Source organism: Mesocricetus auratus, unplaced genomic scaffold (assembly GCF_017639785.1).
Source record: "Mesocricetus auratus isolate SY011 unplaced genomic scaffold, BCM_Maur_2.0 Super-Scaffold_100019, whole genome shotgun sequence".
NCBI lineage: Eukaryota > Metazoa > Chordata > Mammalia > Rodentia > Cricetidae > Mesocricetus > Mesocricetus auratus.
In genome coordinates, this window is record NW_024429200.1 from 25,508,539 (window position 1) to 25,532,489 (window position 23,951).

General features: G+C 35.1%; 1 protein-coding gene across 2 annotated transcripts in view; it reads right to left on the reverse strand.

Annotated features, from left to right (window-relative positions):
- Foxp2 (forkhead box P2) overlaps positions 1-23,951 on the reverse strand; it is a 517,858-nt gene that overhangs the window by 419,708 nt on the left and 74,199 nt on the right. For both annotated transcript variants that reach the window (XM_021233497.2, XM_040728635.1), the window contains exon 2: positions 21,148-21,290. The gene's annotated coding sequence lies outside the window, so the exon portion shown is untranslated. The remainder of the gene's footprint in view (positions 1-21,147; positions 21,291-23,951) is intronic.

Consider the following 23,951-nt stretch of genomic DNA (forward strand, 5'->3'; position numbering starts at 1 on the left):
CAGCATTTTGTCTCACACTGTTACTAATACAAGACTTGGTCAAAATAAGACACAGAAGGCCTTTCTTAAACCCCCCACTTTATAAGGTTGCATCACTAGTTGGGTATTTGCTATCATATGTAATACAGCAAGGAAAGCAATGTTGATATACTTTGGTGAATTTACCAAAGTGGTATAAAATACTTATGACACATCACACCTAAAATTTCAAGAAACACAGATATTCTAATTTAAATCTGTCTGACAATGTGGAGCTTTCAGCTAACAGTAAAAATATCACTTGTATCTTCTTTACAGAAAGGTTAGGAGTGCTACTTTAGTAAATGTTCCAGACATTTCAGGCAAAAATCTACCCTTTGGTATATTTTCTATTAAAGAGAGAACTCTTAAGAGACATATTAAGTTGCTAAAATTGCTTAATATGTTAATTGCATAAATGGCAATTGAATACATAATGGTGATATGTAATTCATTTATATTTCTCTACACATTTTAACTGGCAGCTATTATAATGAGTAATGCTATGTTTCCACAGATGCCCATGTAAATCTTAATGTTAGAACAAATTACTAAAGAACAAGAGTCAGCAGAGGGTGAACAAGAATGTCATCTGATACTGTACCAATTAAAAAATTGACACAAAAGTGCTATGTTGAAAATACACTCCCAAAATATGAGGCTATTTTATAAATAACTTCTCAAGGGCTTGCAAGTGTGCTCTTTTTTACAAACGCTCAGCACAACAGCCTGGACTTTTGTGATACAGACCTCTTCATCCACCCCAGATTCTGAGAATCCCTGCAGGCAACCAACAACTGATGTATCTGTGGAATGTGCTCTTTGAACTGTACAAAAGCCTTCAGCCTTCCCTGCATTCTGCAAAGGAAAACTGCCAAGTGCAATTCTTTCTCAGATTTAACATAATACAAGTGTTACTCTTCCCCACCCCCATGGCACCCACAACTTCTCTCTTGCCTGAGATGGCCTATACTGTATGCATTTATAAATATATAAAAAGGACCATTTTTCTGATCAATATTAGATGTTACTAAGTCATGTAATTGTTCAAGTGAACATAATATGAAATTCAACAGTCACCATATTCTCTTTTGTGTAGATGCTTTAAGAATTCTGTTTCTACAGGCAAATTCAAGAATTGAATGCTGTTGGTTCTTTTAATTATATAACTACAATCTTCAGCTTAACATCTTTCATACTAAAAGAAACAAATGCAATAGTTGCTTATACTCAATTAATTTACTCCCCAAAAACTCATTAGAGATACTGAGAATATGTCTTTCCTAATGTGAATATCTTTTAATGTTTAAAAGAAATGGAAAAATAAAAGGCTATATAAGTCCCAAAACAGTTACATAAATATTTAAACTCTAGTACTAACTAAATGTTAGAACAAAACATACTTTTGCCTAGAGTCAATATAAACAGCTTTTTCACCACTGAGAAAGTCCATGGCATTATGTATACTTGCACATTTCCCCTTTTTGAATAATAAAAGATATTTGACTACCAAAGAATTAGTTTCAGTTTTCACGTATATCAATGATTCCAACAGTTAGTCTGCATAAATAATTATCAGCCACATTAGCCTATTTAAAATATTTTCTGCTTTGTTGGTAAAATTAAATTATGAAAGAAAAGACATCATCAATTAGTATATGTGATAACTAATTGTCAAGCAAACTAGACTTACAGAAGATCTAAGAAAATATAATGCAAGAAAGTGATAGATTCAGAGAAAGCAAGGAAATATGCATATAGTAAAGAAAGCTAAAACAATAAGTGTGCGCTTCACACTCTTATTAATTGGGATTTTCCTTATCTATTTTAACTGAGGTCTAGCTTTATACCTTCTGAGCTTCATAGGTATCTTAAGGAATTACGAAGCAAGGGTGATTCTAACTAGCTTAGGGACTGAACCATTCTATACACAGGGATCACTTTTATCATTCTATCAAATCCTTATCTCCCAAGTCAGTCAAGTCAGTTCTTATCACTGATTCCATGCAAACTTGTTTTATTAATTAGAGCATATGATGCTTTTATCTTCTATTGGGTGCATTTACTAAACAATGACTAAGTCAAGCATAGGACAGTCAGTGATTCAACTTAAAATCAGACATGTGAGAGTTCAAGTTCTGGGTCTGTAACTCAAAAAACAAGGAGTCAGAGAAGTTTTATAGATAAGATCTGCAGACTGTCCCCAGGGGACTTAAAGAAAGTGGTCATCAATAGCATTGAAGGCAAACATGCAGGGAAAAATTTATAAGAGTTTCAACTCAGATAAACATGCTCAAAACTACTAAGAGTCTCCCCATTTCCTTCCAGAGAAACTACAATAATAAAGTTTTATAGTCTATTTTTATTATTTTAATGTAGATATAAACCCACTATAATGTGGCAATACTTTTGTTTATTCATTATTTTTAAATTAATCAAAGTAATCATTTACTTATTAGCATTATCTCCAAAAATATACACAATAAAGCTTCAATATATGAGAATTTGTCACTCATGATAGAGCCTTCACATTGCTTCCTACATTATACCTAATAATGGAAGACCAAGGCAAGAGACTAAAATTCATCTTGAATTGAAAGATAAGTAGATGATTCCTTTGTCTGAAAAAGAACACCAAATAATTTTCAGTTAGTGAATATATATTAAATTCACCAAATGACTACGACATTGGTATCATGGTACCAAACTGGACATTCACAAGTCCACAACTATAGGAGTTGGGAAATAAGATGGTTCCTTATGAAATGAAATTATTTAGTCTTATGGAAAATAAGTTTTTGTTTTTAGGTAAAGATTTACAAAAAACATCATAGTCATTTTCATTGGTCTTTGTAAGGAAAATTGTTTCAATTCATGACCTATATAGATTTCAAGTTAAGGAGATACATTTAAAGCAATAAGAAATAACAAATTCAACTATAGATTATGTCAATCATAAGAAAATAATTTCAAAAAATACAAAGGTCATGAAAATAATTTGACCTGAATAAGTAAGTCAAAATTGTTTGTTAATGACAAGTATAAAGGTTTTGAAAAGTAGAAAGTTTGCATTAATATAGTACTTATTTAAAAATTATCTATTGGATGCTCAGAATAGGGCACATACATCAGAGAATAATGTAAGATGCTCAAAAGTGTGGGTGATGTCTGTCTGGACTGTAGGGTGACTACTACACTAGCTCTTGGGCAATGTGTTTGACACAGAGTTGTGGAGGAAGAAATGGAGAAAGGGAGGGAAAGAAAGAAATGAAAGAGGGAGAGAAAAGAAAAGAAAATAGAAATTACACTAATATAATTTTTGTAGAAAATCAAAATGGAACTTGGATTTAAAAATTAACTCTGATTTGTTAATTCAATATATATTTTTGTTTGTAGAATAAGAGAATGATGAACACCAAAATATAGTCTATGTTGCAATATATATTTCTCACATGAATGGAAACAGGAGGGGTTGACTAGATCAAGACTAATTAAGGATCCTTAGAAAATAACAGCAATGGGAGAAAATGAAAATTATATTTAAAAATGGTAACAAATAAACTAATTAGACTACTTTCTTTTAAACAAATGCTGACCCATCTAACTAACCATGTCATATTGAAGAATAGAGAGTAAAGGTCTTCATTTGGTCATAGTAGCAGCACTGACTTCCTCTGTTCTTCTAACTAATATAAAAGTCACATATCCTGCTGCTATCCTTAGCTATTATTTTTAAAAAGAAATTCTACTTTCATACAAATTAAGATCAGCTAAATCAATTTCGGAGTTATTTCACGGTTTTTCTTAGAATCAGATCTTCAATAAGAACATCAGAGAATGTATAAATCTGGCTCTACAAATTGTTCAAATTACCTTTATAAGTCATGTAACTGAATAGTTAGAAAAAAAGGGATTAAAAAGGATGCAGTGGCTAGGTTTTACAGAGAGATATAAGACGCAAGTAGAGAATCTTCAAAGATTGGTGAGCTGACATAAAGGATGCAAGAATAACCATTCCATGGTAATGTAATGATAACAATGTAAATCAGTGAGCAAATTTGTTTGATGTGTATAGCAGGAGTTGTCGTAGATGTCATCTCTCCAACTAAATCCCTGGAAGCCCCATCCTACCAAGCTTTGTATAACATAGAGGCAACATCATATAATATACACAACTTGTATGCCCTGTAGTAAAAACAGATTATTTCTTTAGAGATAAATTTATCAATATACCTTATAAAAATGTTGTAGATTTGGGGGAGGATCTGAGCTATAGTAAAGGAATATCAAACATCTCTTCAGAATATTAATTAAGTCACATATTGTATACATGGTCATGTTTTTCAGATGCCATAGTTTATAATAATAAATTTTATCCTTAACAATGAAGAAGATTGTATATGCCTTACTCTGTATCTCAGGCTGGCCTTTAACCTTCAGTGATCTCTTACTTCACCCCTTGAATGCTGGAATTAAAGATATACAACACTATTCCTGCCATAAGAATTCGTTTTAAGTGCTTTTTTTAAAAAACTAACATAAAATAAAATAAATGAGCTTGTTTAATAATACAAATATTCAATGTCTGTATTTAACTCTCCCATGGGATGTAAATATAACCAAACAGGATGTAGTTTATAGTAGACAACAATTTCTCTGTCAATAAAAAAATTAATGATAAAAATATAAAAAGGAAAAATGCAAACATGATATTCAAATGTACACACCCTGTCTCAATACAATCGTCAAGAAAACCAATTAAAATATTCATAAACAGAAGATAAAAATATAAATGATATAGATATATAAAAATATGTAGATAATATATGGAAAATACAAACATATGATATATTTAGATGTTTGTTACAAACATTATCTGAAAGAGAACAAACAGAAAACAAATTGTCCATTTAGTACAGAAAATTATTTAAAATAGGTATTTTGTTCCCATAATGCAAGAATTTTCATCAAGGACACAGAAATGCAAACACAGGCATAGTAATTTTCGAGGCAGTGTTATTAGATCTATTTAAAGCTAGTAAAACTTGGAGCCTCCTGAATGCTAGGAACTGAGCACAGAGGAATCCGTCCCTGTGGACCAGGCCATCCAGAGTCTGCTGATGTCGTGATGTTAGTCCTGCCTCCACGCACAGGAAGAGGAGAGCCATCAGATTATTGGACCTGGTTACACTCACCAGAAGAGAGCCTTGGGCCTATACCCACCAGGAGAGGGAGAGACCCCACCGGGACCCACTGGAAGAAGAGATGGGGAGACGACAGTATCAGAACACATTCAACAACAGAAAAATCAATATGACACCACCAGAGTCTAGGGACTCCACACCAGCAAGACCTAAACTTCCCAACACAGATGAAGCAGAGAAAAACTACCCTAAAAGCAACTTTATGTGAGGAGGGAAGAGGAGGATATGGGAGAGCAGGAAGGTTGAGTTGGGTGAATAATAAAGGAGAACAGGATGAGAGATACCATAATAGAGGGGCCATTCTAGGTTTGAGGGGAGATCAGGCACTAATGAGAACTCCAGTGATGTACAAGGATGACACCAACTGGCAAACTAAACAGTAGTGGAGAGACTATCTTACATACCATCCTAGAACCTCCATCCAGTGGCTGACAGAAGCAGAGACAGACACCCACAGGTAAACACTGAACTGAACTCCTAGAATCCAGTGACAGAGAGGGAGGAGGGATGAGCAAAGGGGTCAAGACTGGACAGGTGAATCCCACAGAAACAGCTGACCTGAACAAGGGGGAGATCTTGGACCTCAGATTGATGACTGAGAAGCCAGCAGGGGACCAATCCAGACCAACTGAATGTGGGTGTCAGTGAGGAGACTCAGGAAATCTATGGGATATTTGGGTAGTAGATCAATATTTATCACTGGCACACAAATGAACTTTGGGACCCATCCCACAATGAGGGATGCTTTCTCAATTTGGACACCAAATGAGGGACTCTAGAGATCACCCATGGAGGGCCTTGTCCACCCTGGGGAATGGAGTGGGGAATGGATGGGGGGGCTAGAGAGGCGGGGGAGAAAGTGGGCATGGAGGGGAGTGAGAGGGAGCTGGGAGTGACATGGGAAGCAAGCTTGTTTCTGATTTAAATATATAATATATAATGAAACCCCCCCAAAATAAAAAAGTTTATGAAGATGATAGAGTCCTCAAAGAGGAAATGAGAAAATCCCTTAAAGAAATGGATGAAAAAACAACCAAAAATTCAAAAAATGGAGGAAAAGACAAATCAAAAACTGCAAGAAAACTAGTAAAACTTCACCTACCAACCTGGAGAAATTAAAATACACTAAATGTGGACAAAAGATGGAGTAGCATGGACCCTTACATGCTGTTTCTAGGAGAATGACGTGTGATGCGGTGTTTGCTTTAGATGACAGTGGGGAAGTGTCTACTCATGAGGACACTATGGCATAGATAAACTTTCGATTGATAAGTCCTGCTTTGATAAAACACTGACCAAACCAACTTGAAAAGGAAAGTGTTCTTGAGATTCAATGAAAGCCAGGATAAGACCTCAAGACAGGAATTGGGAGGAAAGAACTGAAGCAGAGAACTTGGAATAATGCTGATTGCAGGTTTTCATTTCCTAGCTTGCCCAGCTACTTTCTGGATAACATGCAGGCTTGCCTGTCTGTGAATTCCATGTCCCAGCACAGTCTGTGCCACCCCGTATCAATTAAAAATTAGAAATTTGACCCATATATGTAACCACAGGTCAATATGATGGAGACAAATCCTTCATCAGCGCATCCTCTTTCCAAGACTCTAGCTGGTTTCAGGTTGACAAAGACTAACCAGTATAGCATAATGCAAAAGTTCTACTCAGATATATGCATAATATATAAAATTCATGCATGATAATTCTCAGAGAAGTGTTACTCCTACACAGCAAGCGGCAGGAGAACAAGACAACTTACCCAAAATAGAAGGAGTCTAAATAAATGGTGTATATTCACACAACTGGAGTGACACCAGATGGCATACAGTTACTTACTACACATGACATCAAGGAGGGAACATGAAAACTAATCCTGAAAAGAAGAAGCCAGGCCAAAAAGAAGCAAGATAATCAGGTGATGTAATTTTATAGAAAGCTGAAAACTTCTCTATGGCATTATAGGTCAGAATACAGTTAACTTGCATAAGAAGTTAGTGACAGTTACTAATGGGCCACAAAGTGATGGGTGGAACGGAAAATTCTAGCTGGTTAAAGTTTTATTCATCAGTCTATTACAATTTACACAAGTTCATTCATTTCATGGAAATTTATTAAAATGCACATTTTAATTTGTGCTGTCTGGTACATGTGAGCAGAATTCAACAAGTTAACATAGCTAAAAGCCTAAAAGCTGCATGTTGCAACATATATACAGTAAACATTACTTTAGAGGGACTTTAGATAGAATGCTATCTTCTGTAAGTAAATATAAATAATTTTAGAGGAAGAAAAGGTGCAAGCTATGGTGGCTATGGTGACGTAGTTTGGCATGTATTTGTGGCTTTATATGTATGTGTGTATGTATGTATGATGTATGTGTGTATGCATTTATTTATTTATTTAGAGTTTTCAAGACAGAGTTTCCAGGTGTAGCTGTGTGACACCACCGCCCGGCTTATTTGTGGCTTTATTTTTTTGTTTGTTTTGTTTTGTTTTTTCGAGACAGGGTTTCTCTGTATTGTTTTGGAGGCTGTCCTGGAACTCGCTCGGTAGGCCAGGCTTGGTCTCTAACTCACAGAGATCCACCTGCCTCTGCCTCCCGAGTTCTGGGATTAAAGGCGTGGCTTTATTTTTAATTTGGTACAACAAAATGTTAACACTTTCAGATCTGAGTATCTGAATCCTTTGTATGCTATTTTATCAATTTTTAGATCATATAAAAATGCAAATTTGATAGCTATAACTTTGGATTCTGGAATTAAGGGTTGTTTTTCTTTCTTTCTCAGTGACAAGCATTCAGAATGAGTTTATCCAGATCAGATAAACCTAACTGAAAGCCTCTAACCTGACGACCAATTTTTATGGTCCCAGAAGGTGCCATGCAAGCTTCCAATAGAGAAGGCAAACAACAGTCCTACCAAGCTATAACACCCATAAATCCCAACAAGGACCAGCATGGCACAGTAACCCTAACTATGTAATACTGGCACGCATAGCTTTACAATAATTAGCAGTTCTCCTATTAGATCTAAAATCCACAAAAGAAAACTTTGCCTAGTATTAGAAACATGGCCACTCCTCAGGAATAGTGAAATCATGGATCTTGGAGAAGGACCTATAATTGCCATTTTACTAAATCAGCATAATTCCTAACTACATTCTACCAAGGCTTTTTTTTTTTGAAAGCGTAAGCTACCTGAAATAGTGTGCAATGATACTCTGTGATTTAACAAATAAAGCTTGGTTGAAGATCAGTGTGTGGAGCTAGCCACTAGTGAGCCACAGAGGCCAGTCAGTGGCGGCACATGCCTTTAATCACAACACTTGGGAGGCAAAGGCAGGTCAATCACTGAATTCAAATCCACCATGGGTTTCATGAAATTGATCCTGTCTAAAAAGGAAACAGAGCAGATAGTGGTGGTTTATACCTTTCATCTCAGTACTTGGGAGTCGCTTTAATCCCAGCACTCTGGAAATGGAGACAGATTACATATAGTTGGACAGAGAGAGGAATGTTAGGAGAGAAAGAATACAGGAGCTCTACCCATTCAGTCTGAGCATTCTGTCTGAGGATGCCTTGGGACAGGATGGCTCCTTTGGTCTGAGGATTCAGTAGAGGTAAGAGGTCTCTTTTGTTCCTAGCTCCTATACTTCTATGATATTTCAGGGTTTACCTGGATATCTGACTACAGGTTTTTATTATTAAGACCAATTAGAACCATGCTACAATTGTGTGTTTGTGTTTAAGTAGAAATTTTAGATCTTAATACAACCAATATCTTTGGCAAAACTCTAAATTGTAATTGGGATATGGAAAATTTCATTTCCTTATTCCAAGTAATATGAATTGGGAGGAGGCTAAAAGTTGTACAACAGTAAATCACTGAAGATTTAAATGTTACGTGGAAATGATAACTAGGTCACACATGTTGAAAACATCCATTTTCAAACCAGTCCATACTATCTGACCAAAGACTGGTTTTTTTCCCTCTATATGTCTTACCAAAAGCAATAATGGATGTGAAGTGTGTGAGTAATAGTTGTACTGATCCAAACATCAGCTTCACAGATTTACACTGGGAACATCCTCAAAAGAAGAGCTCCAGGTTCCAGAAATACTCTGCCCCTCGCTCCAGAGAGCACTGCATCCATAATTGGCAAACAGACTCAGAATACCTAACTGGTCCCTCAAACAGGGATGGGGCTTAACAAGCATTTTATGTTTTTAAAGAAGTCTTGATGATTAAGTCCTGTCATTACATTCTGAAGATATGCTGAAAGTATATGGTATCAACTATCTGCACAAAGAGGAATGATCACTCAAAACTAACATTTAGTCTTTTATTATGAATATGAATTTGATTTAGGCCAGAGGGTTCCATTTTTTCATTTAAGCATTCTGGTTTCTGTTAACAACACCCACTTTAGTGTCTAAGTGCAGGCTTCAGGTAAGGCTTTAGCAGTAAGTCACAAGACACAAATTCAGAGGAAATAGGTAAGTACACAGGCTACCATTTTAAGACATCAGCTGTCCTTTCCTAAACAGAAACATGCCATGTTGAGTTGGTACTCATAGGAGAGGAGAAGTGGATTGAGGGGTGGGAACACAATGGGGTGGGCCGAAGGGACTGAGAGGAGAGGAGGGAGGGGAAACTGTGGCTGAGATGTAAAATAAACGGATTTTTTAAAAAGATAAATGAATAAAAATAATTTTAAAAGATATTAACCACTATTTTGCATGAAAGTGTAGATCATAGTAAGGGAACATTTGAAGTATTATATAAAAGTTTGTGGAATTTCGATTACAAAGTTCCAACTCACTCATGTAGACAAGTGTACAGAGCCCTACAAGACGCTGGCACCTTACTGAATGAACACAAAACTCAATGGACACTGGGCTTTTTTTCAGAAAGATTCAACTCCTACCTTGCATGTCTGTCTTATCAAAGCTAATATCTCTTTTTCTGGGCTTTTAATGAAAACATTCCTTTATTTCTTACATTCCTCTACATCTTCTCAGGACACATGGTTTCAAAGTCTAACCAAGATGTAGTAATTCATTATTCCCTGAATTATACACTTGGAAAAAAAACTCTTATTTTTCACTTGTCCTCTGAGAATTTGTAAAATAAATATAAATGCCTATCAGATCTTCATTGAGGATGTAAGAACACTACACACTGGTTGATATAAAGTTACATAAAAACTAGGGCAACAAGAAATAAGTTTTTAAAAATTTCCATGTGATGATAGAATCCATATTTTTCAAATTCCAGAACTGTATCACTTCCAGAAGAAATTTCTGCTTTGGAGCTTTAAAAGTATTATATATGACTCCATAAAATATTACATATAAGAGTATATATATTTTTAGACATACAAAATGCACATATGTATATTATAAATGCATAATACTCTAAGCATATACATTTATTTATGCATAAACATCTACTTAAATGAAATGACAGGAGGACAGAAGAAATGAATGACTAGTTCTATGCAGATAAGTTTTATATTTGATCATCTGAACATTTACATAATCCTATCAGGAATGTTTTGCATGCATACTTACCCACAATTAATATAAATTACAAGTGACAGAACTAACACTTGAGCCCAGGTCAATCAACTCCAAATGGAAAGTTTGCTCTACCACAGGGAGCTAAACCAAGTTTTGAGTAGCCTATAAGCATTGCTTTATGCTTTCTTCAGATAGAAAAAAAATGTACCTTGGCACCAGGAAGTTATATAGCTAGCTTTTTAAAAAAAATTTTTTTGATTTTAGTCCCAAAAAATCAATATGGCAAAGGAAAAGTTGCTACAAAGATAATTCTTAGTTGAATATGTTCAAATGCAATTCCCTGGTAATCTGAGGTTTGGCCAAGACAAATCAAAATCTTAGATATTTTATAAATGCCAAGTTTTCAGAGAAACAAAAAAATGCAATAGCAACAGATGCATTTTCCCTAGACATTTGTGTTGAGCCTAGCTGTATCCACAGCCTGAAGATAAGGGGGGGTTATATTTAATTTTTATGAATAATAAATCCTGGTTTCTCTTAATGTCATCCAACTAAATAATATCACATTTCCCCTTTGGAAAATTTAACCAACAGAAACTATTGAAAAACAAAAGAATAAAATAAAACCAGTAAGATTTGGATGGATACAGGAAGCATATGTGAAGAAGCTAAAATGTCCATATCTGAGCCCTTTAAAAATGAAATTATGACTATATCTCAAATTTTATATTCAAGGAATAAAACAGTATCTGTTGTGTTTTCTTTCTTCCAGCATGCCAACAAAATTTCAAAACCAAGACCCACATAAATGAGAACACTAAATATTTCTAAGGATGAAACAACTATGTAAGATGCAATACAAACGAAGGAAAGGAATTCAGGCATGGTTCATGCCTTTAAGCCCAGATTATAAATTTGAGAACACCTTTGGCTGTATAAGACGTTATCTCAAAAACCCAAAATTCAGAAAGGAACAATAAACAAATCAAAGAAGATGTGGAGGTTAGTACTACAAAAGGAATGCTATTATATTTAATGTTATTATTTTGGATATTTTTTCTTAAAATCAAAACAATATTATTCTAGGCACGTACATTTTCATAAAGTTTAGGAGTAGAGTTGCTCCTAGGTGTAATTTCTCCAAATGAAACAATCTGTTCTGTAGCGTCACAAAATACTAAGTTAATAAAGTCATCTTTCTAAATTTGAATATTCATTGCCAATGGATTAAATTGGAAATTATCTTAGCTTTTCTTAGACTACTGCTTAACCAAAATCATGATGACTGCCTGTTATATTCTGTTTTACTGTGAATTACACTGGTCATGCAGGAAGTTTCTAAAATGGGCTGTATAGCACAATTTTTATTAAGGTTTTCAGTGTTTTTGACCTTTTTTGGTTGTAGGATAGCTAAGCATAAAGCACAGAGTTGCAGTGCCCATCCTCCCATGACTTCTCCACCCTAGTCTACACAGATTCCTCTACTGGGAACAGTTTCTGTGGGTTTTGTCACTCAATGCACTTATCATGTTACACTTTAATAAAGCACAAACATTCACCTAGAATCTCTCATTTTAACATTTCATTAGGGTTTGACTAATACACTATGTCCAATACCCATCATTACATTATCATACAGAACAAACTCACTACCCTGAAATAACTGTCTTCTCCATGTTCATCTCCCTTCTTTATGTCTTGAAAACCACTGAAGTCTTGTTTTATCATTTCTTTTAGTAGATCTGCAATTTTCTCTTTTGTGAAAGTCATATATATGGAACTATATTGTATTCAGCCGTTTCACAAAATTCTACTCCACTACATGTATCTCAAGGCCCCCTACATCTTTTGTGGCTTGGTAGCTCGTTTCTTTTATTACATTTTCCGTATTCATCACAGCTTGCTTATCCACCCATTCACTGACCAATAGAAATTTGGGTGCATTTACCAAGTTAGCATTGTTCAACCTGCTACACCCTAGGCTGAGGATCTAGCTCAGAAGTTAGGGAGTATGCTCAGCATTTACAAGGCCCTGAATTCAATCCCTAGAAGATAATGTAATAAACCATCTGTAAGAATTCTTGTGGGACTTAAAAATTTCAACTCATTTGGGCAAATACTATGGCATACCATTGCTGGATGGCAAATTATGCCTATGATTAACTTTTTTAAGAAAATGTGACCTCTCATCCAAACTAGATGCATTAGTCTACATTCCATCAGGAATGATTCAGAGCTCCAGTGTTCTGATTCCTCATCTTCACATGTTATTAGGAAGGATTGTATATTTAGCCATTCTGGCAGGTCTACATTAGTATTTCCTTGCCTCCTTTGCAATTTGATAATGTACACAAATACTAATAATCTACTATATAATCATTTATCTGTATTTTATTCAGCTTAGGATATATTTGGAGATCTTGCCCATTGGGCACACACAAGTGCAAGTGTGTGTGTGTGTTTGTGTGTGTGTTTGTGTGTGTGTGTGCGTTCATGTAACATTTATAATCTCACAGTATATTTTTCTCATAAACCATGTTTGTAGTACCATATCTAAAAATTCCTCACCAAACCTAAGCATATTAAAACTTTAAAAACACAAAATTACTATGAAAGAGTCAATTATTCCTTGTATTCCAGGACTGAGCATAAGAGATTTGACATTAGTGATACAATATCTTCTGCATTAACTTCAAAAAACTGTATGTGTATAAATTTAACATGGCACAACATACAAGCCCAATATTGCATAAGCAACAAAACTGTGATGCAAAAAATCAAATGAGGCTTAAATAAACAGGATGCTTTTTATAAGTAATCTGGGTTAACATTGCTCATATATCAGTTCTTTTTAATGTATTTTGCAGATTCAATATTCTTCGGTAAAATTCCAGCAATTTCTGTTTTTTAAGCAAAAAAAATTATGGTTGTGTGCTGTATGTGGTAAATAGGTGTGCACACATTTTGAATGTGAATGTGAGCACATGAGCCTCTGTGTGCTCATGGAGTAAGTGGGTAGCTTCGGTTTTTGGTCCTCTCATTGTACATTTTTTGAGATATGATGTCTTTCCTTATGTGCAGATGTGTAAGTCACCTGGCTTGTGAGCTTCTGAGGATTCTTTTTTCTGTCTCCCATCTCTCTATAAATGTTCTAGGATAACAAACACGTGTTTCCACATTTTGCTTTCTGTGGTTTCTGAAGATTCCAATTTCTGTCCTTCTTATTGGGCATCAAGGGTTTTGTCCACTGAGCCCTATTTCTAGTCCCACAATTTCTTTTGTGGACAGTGAGAAACTGAATATTCAGTTTATATGGAAAGGCAAAATGGCATATCAGCATAGCCCTGACGAAGAATGATTTCATAATTCAAATGCAAGGCAATCTAAACCTATAGTAACCAGCATAACCTGGCATTGTTTAAAGAATGGGCACATACACCACTGAAATGGAACAGACAACTCTAGAATAGGCTCAAACTATACAGCCTCTTATCTTTGACAAGGGAGTAAAGATAATTCAACAGAGGAGAGTGTTTTCAACAAAAGGTGCTCAGTAGCCATATAACAATATTTCTAAATCAGATCCAGACACAGCATTTCCCCTTTAAAAAAATGAGCCAGAAATGGAATAAAAAGCTAGAGTAGAAGAAAGAGAAGTTATAATTATCCTTAGATTCGGTGAGGATGTTTTAGATATGTCACCAAAAGCTTGGCTTATGAAAGAAAAAAGAAAAAAAGAGAGAAAGAAAGAGAGAGAGAGGGAGGGAAGAAGGGAGGGAGGGAGGAAGAAGCTGTAAGATCACCACTTTTAAGAAAATGAAGATAGACTTATTTCTGATGAAAAATTTGTAATTTTAATTTAAAATTAGAATTCAATAATTATCTTAATAGGCAAATCTTGGCAAGAAAAGCACATCATGATCCCAGTACTGAGGTAGTAGAGACAGGCAGTTAGATATTTGGCAGTGTGAACAGTATGTAAGCCTAGTCAAATGTGTGATATCAAGCAAATCAAAGACTTTTTCTCATAAAACAAAGAGGATGCAATCTTTGTGTAATAATAGGTCAGTTTCAATGCCATTGCTGGTGGTGGTGATTCTCGGATTCTCACTGGTTAGGCAATCCTGTCTTCCGTGACCAGACACTATTGTGTGTTCTCTGTTTACCTTCCTTCCAAATCTGAATGTCTATAATGACTTTTCATTCTCTTCTTACTTTTGGATTTCTAGTATAATTTTGAACAGCAATGGAGAAAATAGACACCCTTACCCTTGTTTGTCAGAAAAGCAAAAAGCATCTCAGTAATTGTTATTCATAAAGCCAGCATCTGTGTAACTACCACTTTGAACATGAAATGAATGCTACCACTGGGACCCCTATTTTATTTTGCCACCTACTTAAAATTAAACTATCCTAAATTTTCTTGTAATCACTTCTTGCATTCATAAAATATAAAACATGATTTGGGAATTTAACATAAGAGAAACTATATAGCTTCATTTTTTTGGCTAAGTTCTTTTTCAACCAACATTAAATTCTCAGAGTTGAGCACATTATTATTATTGTTTTACTTTAATCATTGCCACTGCATTTGAGTAAAAATAACATTAAAGCCTTGTGAATGATCACTTCCAATCTACCCACAACCTCGCACTAATTAATGAGTGGATGCTACTGAAGCACCGAATCTAAATATCTGTTTAACTCTTGTCAGGATTTTCAGTAATTCAAACTCAAATTTTAAAGTAATTGCAATTGTTTCATCTAAGTAGACAGGATATTATAGGGCTTTTGTGAGGTACAATACCAAAAAAAATTCTTCTTCCCATTTTGTTTCAGTTTCTGATAAACATAGTTACTTCATAGCTGAAAAATTAAAGGAAAGGGCAGTGTTTAGGGACATTGTCAAATTGTTCTAGGTTGTACTTTTAAGAATAAAACTAATCCTCATAAGTGGATATTAGATTTAAAGCAAAGGATAGTCAGACTACAATCCAAAGCCCCAGAGAATCTAACTAAAAGCAGGACCCTAAAAGGGACACATGGATGACCCTGGGAAGGGAAATTAGAGATTTACAGGGTAAACAGGGAGTGATGGGATTGGTGAAGGGGAAGAGATGGCATATGTGAACATAAGGGAATGGGCTGGTCGAGGGAGGAGGAGGAATGGAGAGCGAGAGTAAGAAAAGAGATACCTTGATAGAGGGAGCCACTATGGAGTTAGGGAGATACCTGGTGCTAGGGAAATTCCCAAGAATCCACAAGGATGACCCCAGCTAAGACTCCTAACAATAGTGGAGAGGGTACCCGAACTGGCTTTCACTTATAATCAGATTGGTAACTACCATAACTGTTATAATAAAACATTCATCCAGGAACCAATGGAAGCAGAGGTAGAGAATCACAGCCAAGAACTGGGCTGAGTTCTGAGAGTCCAGTGGAAGACAGGGTGAAGGGATTATATGAGGGGGGACTGTCAAGATCATGATGGGAAAAACCACAGTGACAGCTTACCTGAGCTAGTGGGAGCTCATGGACTCTAGACTAACAGCTGGGAAGCCTGCATAAGATCCAACTTGGCCTTCTACATGTGGGTGACAGTTGTGTGACTTGATCTGTTAGTGGGTCCCATGGTAGTGGGACCAGAATATATCCCTGGTACATGAGCTGGCCTGTGTTTTTTTTTTGAAGACCATACCCTGTGATAGAATGCCTTATTCAACCTTAATGCATGGGAGATGGACTAAGTCCAGGCTCAATTTGATGTGCCAGGCTTTGTTGATTCCCCATGGAAGGCTTCTGAGGAGTGGATGAGGTCAGGGGAGTGGTAGGTGGGAGCGAGAAAAGGGGAGGGATGGGGAAATATGGCTGGTATGTAGAATGAATAACATTCTCAAAATAAAAGAATAAACCTAAATATCATGGCCATTCTTGCCACAGAAAACACTAAGGGGTCTTTCAGATACTATAGCAATAGGAATAGCATATTCAATGTCTAATTTTTAGAAAATATGATTTGATATACTTAGTCCTAAAATGTATACATTCCCCTCTACTTTACAACATGAACTTTTTGTTGAAAATCAAAACAGTCCTTTATGAGTTATCTTTGCCAAATGAAATTATTAAGAAGAAATCAAATTGTTGGCAGGTAAACAACTATAAAATACATCAACTATCTATCATAAGAATGACCCTCTAGCTGGGGAGTGGTGGCACATGCCTTTTATTCTTAGCACTAAGGAGGCAGAAACCGGGGTAACTCTCTGAGTTCCAGGTCAGCCTGGTCTACACTGGGAATTCCAGGAAGGTCAAGGCTACACAGAGAAATTGTGTCCCAAACAACAAAATAAGTTACTGTAGGTGATTTTCCAAATAAAAGCAAGAGAGAGAAATGTTTTTCTTAAATACTAATATTCCTAAAATAAGCATTGGCTTAAAACATCAATCTAAAAATTTGTGAACAGCAACAAATTTTCATGTTTATATATAATCACTAATCCACCTATTTCAAGATTTTCCTTCCACTGCATCCCAGAAATACTTCCACATAAAAGGATTGTAAATGATATTTCGAACAAATGGACCAAGGAGATAGCTGGTATAACCATCTAAATAACTAACAATGTAGACTTCAAACAAAAACTGATTAGAAGAGATAGGGAATGAAAAATTCTCATCAAAGGAAAAACCCACCAAGAAGACATTTTAATTTTGGGGGGGGGTCAAGACAGGGTTTCTCTGTGGCTTTGTAGGCTGTCCTGGAACTAGCTCTTGTAAACGAAGCTAGGCTTAAACTCATAGAGATCTGCCTGCCTCTGCCTCCCATGTGCTGGGATTAAAGGTGTGTGCCACCATTGCCAATCACCATTTTAATTTTTAACAACTATGTCAAAAACACAAAGAAACCAAAGTTTGTAGAAGAAGCACTGCCAAAGTCTAAACTACATATTGACCCTCATACAATCATGGTGGGAAACATCAAGATCCACTCTCACTAGTAGACAGCTCAAACAGACAAAAACTAAACACAGAAATGATGGCGCTAACTGCATTATAAACCAAATGGACCTAACAGATATCCACAGAACATTTCACACAAACACAAAAGAATACACTGTCTTCTCTGCATTTTATGGGATTTTGTCCAAAACTGACCACATACTCAGACACAAGCAAGTCTCAAAAACTATAGGAAAATTGAAAGAACACTCTGCACCCTATCAGACCACCACAGATTAAACCTGGATATCAACAACGGAAACCTTACAACTTCACTGAAAAGGAACAACTCACTATTGAATGGGAAAAAATGGCTCAAGCAGACATTCAGAATGAACTGAATTGAATGGGAGTGAATATGAAATATATCCAAATTCATGGGACACAGTGAAGGCAGTTTTAAGAGGCAAGTTCATAGCTGTAATTGCCTGAATTAAAAAAAATGGAACGCTCTCATACTAGTAGCTTAACAACACACATGAAAACTCTGTGACAAGAAGAATAAATCACACCTAAAAGAAGTTGGTGGCAAGAAGCAATCAAACTCAGAGCTGAAATCAATAACAGAAATAACAAAACACTACAAAGAATCAATTAAAATAAAAATTTATTCTTTAAGAAATATCAACATACGGACAAATCATTGTACATAATAGCTAAAAACTAGACAGCGAATATCCAAATTAACAAATTAGAAAAGAAAAGACAGACACAGATTAATTCCAGAGAGTCATACAGACATACTTTAAAAACCTTAACTCTAACAACTTTCAAAATCTAAAAGAAGCACACAATTTTCTTGACACAGACCACTTATCAAAGTTAAATCAAGATCAGATAAGTAATTTAAACAGACCTATAACCCCAAGTGAAATGGAAGCAGCAATTAAAAGTCTATCATTCCAAAAATCCCAGTGTCAGACTATTTTAGCTCATTTTTCTTCCTGACTTTCAAAGAAAAGTTACTGCCAGTGCTCCTCAAATTAGTCCACAAAATAGAAATACAAGGAACATTATACAATTTGGTTTACAATGCTCAGTTACTCTAATTACCAAGCCACATAAAGACACAAAATAAAGAAAGAGAATTACAACCCAATTACCCCATGAAAATAGGTGCAAACTTGTAAGTTAAATATTTTTAAAGTGATACAAGACACATTAGAAATATTACCCAATATGATCAAATAGGATACTTCCAAGAGATTAGGGGATTCTTCAACATAAATAAATAAATAAATGCAACACATCATATATACAATTGAAAGAGGAACATCCCCACAGTCATATCAAAATCAAATACCCTCTCATGATAAAAGTCCTAGAGAGATAGGGGATAAAAGGGACACAAACATATTAAGGGCAGTTTATATCAAGCTGACAACTTCCATATTCTTAAATGGAGAGAAACTCAAAGCAACTCCACTAAAATCAGGAACTATACAAGGTTGCCCATTCTTGTCACACCTATTCAATATAGGACTTGAAGTTTAGCTACAAAAATAAGACAACTGAAGGTGGCCAAGGTAAGGGAAGAACTCAAATTATCTTCATTAGTGGATGATATGATAGTAGACATAAATAACCCTACAAACTTCACTGTGAAACATCTATAGCTAATAAACTCTTTCAGTGACATAGCTGGATACATAATTAACTCATGACAAACGGGTTGAGAAAAAAATCAGGAAACAAACACCTTTCACAATAGTCTCAAACTATATAAAATACTTTGTGGTAACTCTAAACAAGCAAATGAAAGACTTGTATTATGAAACTTTAAGGCATTGAAGAAATAAATTGAAGATGATGTCAGAAGATGAAAGATATACCATGCTCAGGGATCAGTAGAATGGTAATTCCACCTAGAAAATCTACCAATACAATAGATACCCTATCAAAATTCCAACACAATATTTAACAGGCCTGAAAAGGACAATTTACAGTGCATGAAAATACAAAACTACCAAGATAGCTAAAACAATAATGAATAATAAAAGAAGTGCAGGGTGTATAACCATGCCTGACTTCAAATTGTACTCTAGAGCTATAGTAATGAAAACAGAATTGTACTCACACAGAAACATACGCGTTGGTCAATGGATTACGTTTAACACACACACATAAATCTACATACCTATGAACACCTGACTTTTTCATAAGTAAGCCATAAGTTCATATTGGAAAAGGATAGCATCAACAACAAAGAGTTCTGGACAAACTGGATGGCTGCATGTAGAAGAATCTACATAGATCCATACTTATCACCCTGTGCAAGTCTTTAACTTCAAATGGATCATTATCTCAAAATAAAAACAGATAAACTGGATATGATGGAAGAAAAAGTGGAGAATAGCCTTGAACTCATTGGCACAGGGAATGGTTTTCTGCATAGAACACTATTATCACTAAGATCAACAATTAACAAATGGGACCTCAGGAATCTAAGAAGTTTCTGAATGTCAAAGAATTGTATCATTCAGACAAAGCAGCAGCCTACATAATATATTGGAAAAGATATTTAGTAACTAAATGTCCAATAGAGGGCTAATATGCAAAATATATTCCAAAATGAAATAGGTGAATATCAAGAAAACAAATAACCCAATTTAAAATGGGCTACTGATCTAAAGAGAAAATTTCGAAGGAGTAATTAAAATTTGAAAAACACATAAAGAAATGTTCAACTTCCTTAGACATCCGGGACATGAAAATCAAAACTAGACTGAGACTTCACCTTACATCCTCATAATGTCTAAGATCAACAATACAGTTGAGAGACAGGAAACTTTAATCAGGATGTATTGTTTGAGAAAGGTGTATTTTTTGATAGAAGGAAAAGAAAATTATAATTTTTTTCTAAAAGATAAGGAATATGCTTTCTACTACATTTAGCTGATAAAATTGATGCAATTTCATAGTAAGCTAAGAATGTAATGTCAGTCCAATACAGACTCAGTATGAAAAATAAAGTAAAAGACAGCATGTCAGTATTACCAGGTGCTGGGTTTAAATACACATATTACAATACTCTTATTCTCACATATGAAAATGTACACCAAAGGGGAGAAACAGAGTTCACAGCAAAAAGATTATAACTGGCACTACTGCTAATATTAAATTAAATAATAATCACTTACATTAAACTACTTTCAAGTCCTTAATAGTTCTCCATCAGAAAGTGCAGTGACAATTCATCCATTTTGCATTGAACATTATTATTCTAAAGAATCATCGTAGGTTGAGTCAGTAAATATTAACAGGAATCAGAATGCAAAAGTTACTAAACAAACAACTACATATTTGCAGACATAGTAAAAACCATTATGTCAACATATTATTTTCTACTTAATCCTGAAAAGAAAATTATCATGAGAAATGGAAAACAGAGCTTTGATGACTTACGAGTGGAGGGGCAAACTTTAGCCCTCTCTCTGGATGTAGCAGTCTTATGCTTCGTGCTTGCAATCTTACTTTCTCAAGAATATTCTTCTATTTACAGAGTAGGTGAAGATCAAACTTCAACAGGCTTCTTTTATTTGTTTGATCTGTGGAGAAAGTATACTTTCAGTCAATCATGTCAGAATGCATTAAACCACCTTGTCTTACTATTAGGGAGTTGGAAATTAATCTATTTTCTGTTAGGGTTGAAATAAACAGAAATGTAGGAACTGCCTTGTCGAACATCGTAATCAATAAAAACCTTGTACTTTAATGCCAGTAAAAGAAGCCCACATCTATATACTTTTTCATTTACATAGCTAAGCAGCAGAGCAAGAGAAAATTAATATTAAAAATCCAAATGACTAGAAAAGCCTCCTCAAATGTATTTTTAAAAGACTGACATAATTTTGCAAATCCATTGCTCTGAATGGCCTGGCTGAGACAACTATATTTTAAACATTTTTACTCATACATTGTAACATCTCAAGGCTAAAGAATGACAGGATGATTAGAGAAGAGTAAAGGAAAGTCCATTTTTAAAAACTTTAATGGAATAATAAAAAGAGATGATTTCAAAAGCCTAAGGTAGGCCAGAAATATGTAGAGCTGGTTTTATAGTGAACAAGAAGTCTATAGCAACAGTTTATTTAAATGGCACCAAGCTTGGAAAACGGCTGCTCAAGCAGGCATCCAGGGCAAATTAGAATACATTATGCAGATGATCTCTAATTATATAACAATTCCTTAATAAATCTATTAGGTGTTAAGATATACAATCATTCTTTTCACAAAGATAGACATGGGAATTTGCTATGTGAACATCTGACCTTTGTTGCAATGAACACCCCTGAAGTTAAAAGAATTCAATCTATTATACAAATTTTATCAAAATGTAAATTTTTGATAGTGGATATTTTCTATTTTATTAAAATTACATATTAAGATAAATGTCTTCTATTTGTACCACATGCCAGATCATATCTAGTGCCTTATCTTAAAATCATTCCGTTTCTTCTACTAAGTAATATTACAATTAGAGAGGTACCTTTAGGGGCACAATTGGGAAAAAATTAATTTCTTGAGGAAGGTGTATGATAGTATTTTAAACTTTGTTTTTACTGAGAAAATAAACATGTCACACTGGTGCTTCTTGTTTTTTTATGTTTTTGGAAATCTTAAACAAACAATAACTGATTAATTAAACAAAAAAACCTAGATTTCATGCAGGGGAAAGAGTACCTCTTAAAAACATTTGTCTAATCACAAATTGCTTGCTTTCCTTACTCCATTTATTTGGAGTAATTCAAGATGATTTGAAGATGAAACAGCAACACAGATTTTATTACCAAAGATTTAATAGTATTATGTGAGAAAACACATTCAAGATTAGATTTTTAGAGTGAGGGAAAAAGGGTGTTCTGCTTTGCTCTATGAAAATCCAATTAATCTTGGCCTAATTTAAAAGTCTTATTACTTAGACTTATCAATATGCACTTTTTATATCAACATAGACATGTGGCTGTTCAAAACAGGTGGTTTCCTACAGGTTTCTGAGCAGGAAAACGGGTCTGTAGTGTTCTGGTTCACTGCAGCCCAATGCACATTCCTTTACAGGCTTTAAAACTGAGAGAGGACACATTCAGCAGCTTTTTGTAGGCCTGGTTTATTATGTCCGTTACAGCAATGTTTGTGATCATATATGCATCTAGTAGACATTAGAGAAGAGTATACCAGGCCCTCACAGGACAGAGCTAGAGTGTGGCAAGTTTGGCTTCAGAAGTGGAAGTGTACACAGAACCAAACCACACACTTATATTCAACATAGACACACAACATTCATAGCTTAAAAAGACATATACAGGTACATCCAAAGCACATACACATACATATTCACCATGTACACCAAACCCATGCACTGCCTTGTACTTTCAATATACACACCTACATGCACCAAACATATTTGCAAAATATTTGCACTTTGCTTCTTAATGTAACTTGCTTAGAAATCCAACTGTGTCTAGAGAAATGTGCTTAGGAGCATTCATGGGTTTTGCAGAAGATTCAGATTTAGTTCCCATCACCCATATGGTGGCTCACAGGTAATCGTACTTCAGTTCCACGGGTTCCAATACCTTTATTCTGACCTCCACAGAAACTCAGCATGCATTTGGCGCACATAAACACAAACTAGCAAAGCATTTGCATATATAAGATAAAGAATTTTTTATTGAGGGCTAGAGATCACTCAGCAATTAAAAGAGCTTACTGCTCTTCCAGAGGACCAAGGTTCAGTTGCTAGCTCCTACATGGAGGCTCTCAACCACCTGTGAACCCCAGTTCCTGAAAAATTACCATGGCCTCCATGAGCCCTGCACACATACACTCAGGAACATGCATGTCCAACAAATAAATATTTTTAAAACAAAAGCAAAGTTTCAATTGAAAATTCAAGCAGACTGTAACATTCATCCTAAAATTCATAGCACAACATATGCTAAAGTACTTTCTGGAGTTTCCACAAACTATAGCCATCCTGCTTTGCCACATCATTTGAACATATTGTCTGAAGACAACTCTACCACACAGACCCTGAACATCCAGAATTATGTATCCATCATCTTCAATATTCCAGAGGACACAGCTTGGTATTCAATGTTTGGTTTGGGGATTATTTTGTTGTTGTTGCTGCTCTGGTTTTCCTTTGTTTATTTGTTTGTAGACAGTTACATTCAGGAGATTTCTTTCTCTGATGTGGTAATGAAATT